The 9,445-nt window shown below is 36.5% G+C and overlaps 1 pseudogene; it reads left to right on the forward strand.

Annotated features, from left to right (window-relative positions):
* Window positions 1–3,303: 3,303 nt before the first annotated feature.
* On the forward strand, window positions 3,304–4,240 carry LOC143400774 (olfactory receptor 7D4-like; annotated as a pseudogene).
* The last annotated feature ends 5,205 nt before the right edge of the window (window positions 4,241–9,445 follow it).

Raw genomic sequence — 9,445 nt, forward strand, 5'->3', positions numbered from 1 at the left:
GTGGAGTGAGAAGGGAGGAGAGAAAGTGGATCCGGGCTTTGTTTCCAGATCTCTCTTTCTCAGCTTTTATTTAGTTTCCTTCTCTCCTCTTTGGAATCTAGAGCATTTCTCTCTTGAGAATTGTTTTCTGGAGAGTTTTCAACTCTTCTCCACTCTCTACTAGAAATTGTAGGCTCCTGTCAGATTTCCTGCACCCAGTTATTTATTTGTTATCTTCTCATCAAACATCTATTATGCATGAGGTGCTGTTTGGTTTTAAATTTGAACTTCTGTTATATTCCTATTTTTCCCGAAAGATTCCATTTGTTCGTAGCCCTTATTACTTCATTACTGTTGTTATCATTTCACCTTCCTGCCTACGATAACATCTACAAACAACAATTATTTCTGAGGTTCAATCCTCCGTCTAATTTACTTTCCTCATATTACCATTCCCTTTAAATGTTCAGAAAAATAGCAAATGAATGAAATCTCAGGAGACTGTCTTGTTATGTTCATGAATTTAACACAAATACTCTAGTGTTTTAATACAAGCTCTCCTGCTGCCTGTGGTTCACAAACAAACTTTCTTTATTGGGTTAGAAAAGTATCCTTATTTTCCTTGTTTGCTGACAACCTCATCCCTGGCATCTAAACACAGTAGTGGATATTAAATTTTCCCAAATTCATCTGTTCTTTTGTTATTATGGTTAAACGTATCTTCATTGTCCTGTTTCTGTGGTTAATCGTGTTTACAAACACCCGATGTCAAACTGGCTTCCATTTCTAGAACTGATGTCAATTTCTCATGGTGTGCTCTTCTTGTTGTGTGTGTGTTGTGTGGTGCTAGAAATTGGACCCAGGGCTTTCACATGTGGGGTAAGTGCTGTACCCCTGAGCTCCATCCCAGATCTTAAAAAGACATATGAAGGCACTTATTTAATTTTACTAGTCTTTGTCTATATGTGGGAAGGTGGCAAGCCAGGAGATTCTTTTGATGATAAGGTTGAGATGTTGGTCCTCACATTTATTATACACCCAACCCTTGTAGTTGCCCAGCACCTAAAATGTGACAGACACCAGGTAAGTCCCTGGAAAAACATGTGATAAGCCCAAACTGTGAAACTAGAGGGCCACAAATGATCCCAACTTTACCAATTTGATGGGGACTCGGGAAGATGGAAGCAGGCTCTGCCTTGGACGGCACATGCTCTATCTTCCCCTCACGCTCTCGCACAGAGATGTTGCACAACCCTCCTCCCCAATAGGGCACCCGCACATTCTGTTCCCTCTTCCTCTTTCCTTCCTCTTCTTATTAGCCATGACCCACCCTTCCTGTGTCAGTTCAAAATTTCCTATGTCAGAGAGATTCTTCTACCCACTTTCACAGAGAAGAGGTCTTCAGTTATTTTTTTTAAGTTTTTAAGCTATTTTCCTTTTAAGTATTGATAATATTGAGCCTTCTGCTACCATGGAAATGTTAAACATTTATTTTACCATTGTTTTATTTTACCATTGTTTGCTGACAGCCTCATCCCTGGCTTCTAAACACAGTAGTGGATATTAAATTTTCCCAAACTGGTTTAAAATTGGTTCTTTCTAGTTATATGTGACAGTAGAGTATATTTTGATGTATTATACATATATGAAGCATAACTTCCCATTCTTGAGGCTGCACATAATGTGGAGTTACACTGGTCTTGTATTCATTAACATATCCACATAAGAAAGTCATGTCTGATTCATTCTACTGTCGTTCCTATTCCCTTCCCTTTATTTCCCTTTATCTAATCCAATGAACTTCTCTTCTTTCCTCCTACCCACCTTATTGTGCATTAGCATCAGCAGAGAACATTTGGCTTTTGGTTTTTAGGGACTGGCATATTTCACTGAGCATGCTAGCCTACAATTCCATCCATTTACAGAAATGCAATAATCTCACACTTCTTTATGGCTGAGCAATATTCCATTGTGTATGTATACTACATGAAAACATTTATTTTTAAAACTACATTTCTCTTTTAATATTCTCAGGTGGTTCGTTATATATAGAAACTGTGAACAATGAAATAGAATCTCCCACATATATGTTTTGACAATTAACTTTGTTAATAGTGACACAATGTATATCCAATCAACAGCACAGGTGCATGAGCATTCATAATAGCATATTTCTTTTATTTTATTTTAATGGTGGTATCTTTTCTCATACCCCACCCCAATGTGCAGTCCACAAGCTTCTGACTCTTGGAGGAATTCACTGAGCAGCAATTTTCTGAACAAAAGAACCATAGGGATATTCATTAATTAGAAATGCTGTATGAAAGTCAAAAGAGATAACAGACTTGTTTCATTTATAATGATCTGAATTCCATTCTTGATAGCTGTCCCATTTTAATAGTAAAATGGATACATAATAGCGATGAAAGGCAAATTAGAAAAGACATTTATGTGTATCAAATGCTCATCATATGTTCCAGGAACCACAGTAGAAAAGTCTGTGTGTATCACCTCATTTATTTTAACTATTCTATTTTACTTTTCACCTCCTATTGCAAAAGTGAAGGATTTTTGGCTCAGAGAGTTCAAGAAAGTTTCTCAAGGTCATGCAGATAATAAGTTGGTGGACAATATTTTATGCTCATAAGTGTGATTCAAGAGAAGAATTTCTAAATCACATTTCTAATCTGGATTTTGGGAGAGTTACATATTCAAAATAATTATCATGGGAAAAGATGTCAATGGAAGTATCAATAATTAATAATAACAACTATCATTTCTTGAAATTCTAGTGTGCACAAGGCATTTTAAAACCTTACAACAAATGTTACGATCATCATCATCACACTTTTAGAAAGAAAACAACAAAACACTGAGAATTACCTTGCACATGCCTGGGAAGTGTCAAGTCATAGGATAAAGGCTTTTTGAGTTCAAAATGCATGCTTAATCACTATTATAGAGCTATTGGAATCAATGTGTGAGGATATCCAAAGAAAAGATATGAAATGTTTTCAATTATTTTGGACAAATCCAAAGAATAATTTATGTAGGGCTATCAATTCAAAAGAAAAACCCAAAGTAGTAACCTAACGATAAAAGAGAGATTCATGTTAAAGTAATGAAAATGGGAATAACTATAGTCACTTAAAATGGAAATGCATTGCCCATTACTTGAATGGACCATTGTCTTTGGCAGGGAATCAACAGGGATAAAGGGCCTCCATCCAAGAGTCAAAATGAAAAGTGACAACTGCCTGAGGTGCCACCTGGGTGTTCTTGGAGCACTGCTCTTGCCCCATCTGCAGCAGATACATGAATGACATGGAAGCAGAGAGCCACACAGGAGTATCCCAATTCCTCCTTCTGGGCCTCTCAGAGGACCCAGACCTGCAGCCCCTTCTCTTTGGACTGTTCCTGTCCATGTACCTGGTCACAGTGCTTGGGAACCTGCTCATCATCCTGGCCATCAGCTCTGGCTCCCATCTCCACACCCCCATGTACTTCTTCCTCTCCAACCTGTCCTTTGTGGACATCTGTTTCACCTCCACCACGGTCCCCAAGATGCTGGTGAACATCCAGGCACACAGTAAAGACATCTCTTATAGAGGCTGCCTTACTCAGGTGTATTTCTTTATGATTTTTGCTGGTATGGATAATTTCCGTCTGACTGCAATGGCCTATGACCGCTTTGTGGCCATCTGCCACCCCCTGAACTATACAGTCATCATGAACCCCAGGCTGTGCGTCCTCTTGGTTCTGACATCTAGGTTCATCATTTTCTGGGTCTCCCTGCTTCATCTTTTACTGATAATGCGTTTGACCTTCTCTGGACACACAGAAATCCCACATTTCTTCTGTGACCTGCCTCCCCTTCTCAAGGTGGCCAGCTCTGATACCCACATCAACAACATCATCCTGTATGTGGCAACTGCCTGCTGGGTGTGTTTCCTGTCACTGGGATCCTCTACTCTTATTCTCAGATTGCCTCCTCTTTAATGAGGATGTCTTCCAATGGGAGTAAGTATAAAGCCTTTTCCACCTGTGGGTCTCACCTCTGTGTGGTCTCCTTGTACTATGGGACAAGTCTTGTGGAATACCTCAGCTTTACTCTGACCCAATCTTCCCAAGGAAGCACAATTGCCTCAGTGATGTACACTGTGGTCACCCCCATGCTGAACCCCTTCATCTACAGCCTGAGGAACAAGGATGTGAAGGGGCCCTGGGGAGACTCCTCAGCAGAGCAGCCTCTTGTTGTTAATAGAACAGTGACCTCGGTGCAAAGTGACATTGTGCTCCTAAGGCAAATGCTGAGTTTCAACATCTTAGATCGTTTTCTTTCCTAAGACACATGCTTCATTTTTTTTTTATTCAGAGGCAATTGGGAGTGACACTTGTATATATGATTTTATTTTGTTTCTCCTCAACAACTCTGAGTAATTCCTTTTGGATATTTCTTACTTATATTTAGTCCTTAAAGTTTCATCTTTCATCAATTTGTTACAACTAATCCTAGTATTTCTACCTTGATGTTTAAAGCCACTTATCATATTATGTGCAGACATGGTTTACTCAAAATTTATCCTCTTAGTGACATAAGTGATCTCACTACAAAGAAATGATAAATATTAAGGTAAAGGATATTATCCTGGTTTGATCATTCCACAGTGTATGCATGTATCAAAACATCACCTTGTTCTCTCTTCCATTTTCATGAAATTCTGCCAATCTTTCTTTTCCTTTTTTTTTAACCTTTAGCTTCCATAGATGAGAGAAAACCTTCAGCCCTTGAATTTCTGAGTGTAACTTATTTCCCTTAACATAAACTTCTCAAGTTCCACCCATTTTTCCTGCAAATGACATGATTTCATTCTTCTTAATGGCTGAGTAAAACTCTATTGTCCCTAAATATCTCATTTTCTTTATCCATTTTTCCATTGATGGACACATACACTGGTTCCATAATCTGGGTATTGTGTGTTAGGCTGCTATAAACAGCCATGTATCACTGAAGTATGATGACTTTAATTCAGAGGAAAGGGACCCAGGGGACAGATGACAGAGGGAAAAGAGAAATACTGGGGAATGATATTGGCCAAGTTATATTGCTATACTCTGTGCATGTACAAATATGTAACAACGAACCCCACCATTATGACAATGCTTCAATAAAATATAGAAAAGATCACAATTCTCCCCATAAATGTGTATACTTACTATGTGCCCATTAAAATAAAATTTAACTGAAAAATTAGCCTCTTGAATGTTAATGCTGTTCTTAACTTGATTGTTTTCCTGTTTTCCCTGGATGAAATAGAATGAAAATCCTACAGTAGTAAAGGCAAATTGATTGCCATAGAAAAACTGGGCTTATTGCTTGTAGATGTCTGATGTTTCAATCTTGAAAACACTTCTCTGAGACATTTTCTGTCATTCACTCCATTCTCAGAAGATACTGAGATTAAGATGGACCATAACCTTGCAAACGGACACTGAACTCACACTTCTAACTTGGACACTACTTTTTATAAGACATTGACTATATTCTCAACATGGAAGCCAAAAACTATCTTTGAAAGAGAATTTGGCCATTTGGCTCACATTGATATAATGCCCAAGATGAGTCTGAGATATGGCTATATTCTCTGTTATCCTCCCTCCCTCCCTTCCTTTTTTCATCCTTCCTTCTTTCTAACTATTGCATTGGTCAATGTTCATTTGATTCCTTCCTTTTTATCATAATAATCTATTATGTTATACACAGAAGTATTCAACCATTGGTGAATAGTTGGGCGATTTCCATCTTTTGCATATTATGAATAATGCTGCTATTAACATGCATTGAAGCTTATTTAAGCATTTGTTCTCAATCATTTGGGGGAATTTACCTAGGGATGAAATTACAGGGTTATGTGATGATTATATCTGTAAATTTCCGGGAAATCATGTCACTGTTTTTCATAGTGGCTGGCATATTTCACATTTATTGCAGGATATCAGATGATAATGTCTTCACATCATTGTCAATATTTGACATTTTCCATTTTAAAAAAAAAACAGCCTTCCAGTGGATATGAGTGATATATCATTTGATTTTCACTTCCCTATAACTAATTGGGCATCTTTTTATGATACTGTTTACAATATGTAGCAATTCATAGACCTTCAGTGGAGAACTATCTTTTCAGCCCTTTACTATTTTGTAATTGCACAGTTTGTATTTCTGTTTTTGACTTGTATATATTTTGGATACTTGCTTCTTGTTGCAACCCATGCAGCATCAACAAAAGATCTCAAGTAGAGGTGACAAGAGATGGAGAAAAACACAGAGACAAAGAAAACACAGATATATTTTCAATTAATGCTAGGGCCAGGTGGGACATTGCACTCTAATGGAGAAAGAGTGATCCAGAACTAACTCCCCAAGTCTAATATATCAGGTCTCATAATCAGGGAGTTAAACTATAGGGGAATTATAAATTGTTCAAGGCTTTCAAGTTATCAAGAGGCTTTTTTTGTGTGTGTGTGCACTAAGAAGTTACAGAATTAGAAACATTTTTTGCAGCTATTCTACTGTTGCAGTGCTAGGAACATCCTGCTATTATCCTGCTGCACCCAAGAAGCCCATTGTCTGGAACAGCTGATAACTGTTAGTCAGAGCCCAGGGTCAAGGCTGGTAATATCCTCACCTTTTGGCAAGGAATGTTTCCCAGGCTTGGCTTTTGCTGACACAGCAGGATCTGCTCATCCCTCTCCACATCTTCTTTATGAGCTATATGTTTTAGATACAGCTATTAGTTGTATGCAAATATGTACAGATATTTGCTCTAGATATATCATTAGAGTAGAGAAAAGGGAATGGGGGAAAGAGGAGAAGAGTGAAAGGGAAATACTGGGGATTGAATTAGAACAAATTATATTCCATATTTTTATGTCAAAATAAATCCCAATAATAGTATAATTAAAAAGAGCTATTAAAAATTATTAAAAAATTGCTTAATTCTGTGTGATATTTTTTCACTCTTAAATATTCAGATTTTTATTATTAACTATAAACATCATGATGTACAATAGATTATGGAGTTATTTCTTCTAACTGAATTTTTTTTTCTTTCACCAACATCTATCCAATTCCCCCCCTTACAACTCCAGTAGCCACCATTTAACTCTGTGTTTCTGAGTCAGATATATTAAGATTCCACACATGGTAAGGTGGTGCAGTATTTGTCTATCTAAACCTGGCTCATTTCTCTTAACAGAATCATATATACCTACTGGGTACAATGTGATATTTTGACACATGAATACATTTTGCAATGATCAAATAAAGGTAATTAAAAACCCATCATTTCAACCATTTAGAATTTCTTTGCATGTGAGAACATTTCACGTTTTCCCTTCTAGCTGTTTTAAAATATACATCATTGTCAACTGTAGTCACTTCAGTGTCTTGTAAAACATGAGGAATTATTCCTCCTCTTTAACTGACTCTGTTCCCACTGAACAACCTCTACCCTCTCCACTACTTCTCCCAGTCTCTGGGAACCATTGTTCTGTACTCTATTTCTGTGAGAATAACTGTTTTAGATTCTTCATATGAATCAGACCATGCAGCCTTTGTCTTTGTGTGTCTGGCTTATTTCACAAAATGTAATCTTCCAGGTTCATTAATAATGTTATAAATTATATGATTTCATCATTTTATAGTTTGAGTATCTAATTGTAAACAGTTTGAGGAGATTTGGTGCTTGTTCTTCTTTATGTATTTTGTGGAATTGATCAGTGAAGCCATCAAATCATTTCCTGGTCTTAAAAAAATACCAAATCTATCTTTTTAGTGATTATTGGTCTATTCAAATTATCTTTTTCTCCATAATTCAATCTTGGTAAGTTGTGTTTGTCTATGAATTTATCCATTTCTTCTAGGCTAAAATATATGCTGGTATATAATTATTTCTGACAGCCTCCTATGATTTTTGGTCATTCTGTGGTTTGGGGTTTAATGATTCCTTTTCCCTCTCTGATTTTATTCACTTGAGCCTTCTCACTTTGGTCTTTCTTATTCTAGCTAAAGGTTTGTCTAGCAATTCAAAGGGGAAAAATTATTTTCATTTACTCCTGATGCATTGGTTGTTCAAGAGTATGTTTGTTAGTTCTACATATTTGTGAGTTTTCCCAAGATTCTCCTAATTTTTATACCATGGTATAAAAAATGGGTATAAAAAATCTACTAATTTTATACCATTGTGCTCATAAAAGATTCTTAATATAATTCCAACCTTTAAAATCTTGTTAAGGCTCATATGATCTTTCCTGGAGACTCCCTGATGTGTCATTGAGAATTACGTGTATGTGGTAGCTATTGGATGCAATGATGTGATTCACAGACTGATCTAATGACCTCTTCTAAGAACAAGTTCAATGCAAAGGGAAGAATTTTTACTCCTAGCCCACACAGCACACAAAAATTGACTCAAAAATGGTTAAACAGTTTTAATGTAACAGTGAAAAATATAAACCTCTCAGAAAAAAAAATACCTTCATTACATTAGATTCTGCAACAGATTCTCAGACATGATATTGAACCCACAAGTAATAAAATACAAAATAGTTATGCTGAACTTCATTAAAGTGAAAAAAATCCATGCCTCAAAACACATCATCAAGATAGTGGAGCACATTAGTGGCATAAAATAAGACACAAATAACAGTGGGAAAGCACAGAGAGCCAAAAACAAGTCCACAGTTGTATGGATCAATTAATGGTCAACTGATTTTGACAATTTGACATGAACACACATTGCACAAAAGAGTCTTTTCAGCTAATTATGCTTGCAAAATTGGATATCAGAAAAATGAAATCAACCATACACATAAATCAACTAAAAAATTATACCGTCTCAAAATCACATCACACACACACACACACACACACACACACACACACACACACTTTAACTCAAAATGAATTAACACTTTAAATGTAAGACCTGAAGCTTGTAAGTACTAGAAAAGAACTTAGGAGAAAGCTCCATGATATTTGCTTGGGCAATGATTGTCTTGATATAAACCTCAAAGCACATGCAGCAGAGCAAACATAGAGCAATGAGGTTGTGTCACACTAAATACCTTCCCCCAAGCAAAAGAAATAATCTTCAGAGTGAGGATACAACTTAAAATTAAGATAATATATTTGGAAGCCATACAACAGATGAAAGGGAAATATCCAAAATAGCATCCTCATATAATTCAATAGTAAAAAAAAAAATAACTTGATTAAAAGTGGGCAGAGAAAACTAAGAGTGATGGTACATTCCTGTAATCCCAGCAGCTGTGGAGGCTGAGGCAGGAGGAATCCAAGTTCAAGGCCAGCCTCAGCAAATTAGCAAGGCCTTAAGCAATTTGGTGAGATCCTGCCTCAAAAAACAAAGAAAGAAACAAACAAACAAAAAAAACAAACAAAACA

This window comes from Callospermophilus lateralis, chromosome 1 (genome assembly GCF_048772815.1).
Source record: "Callospermophilus lateralis isolate mCalLat2 chromosome 1, mCalLat2.hap1, whole genome shotgun sequence".
Classification (NCBI taxonomy): domain Eukaryota; kingdom Metazoa; phylum Chordata; class Mammalia; order Rodentia; family Sciuridae; genus Callospermophilus; species Callospermophilus lateralis.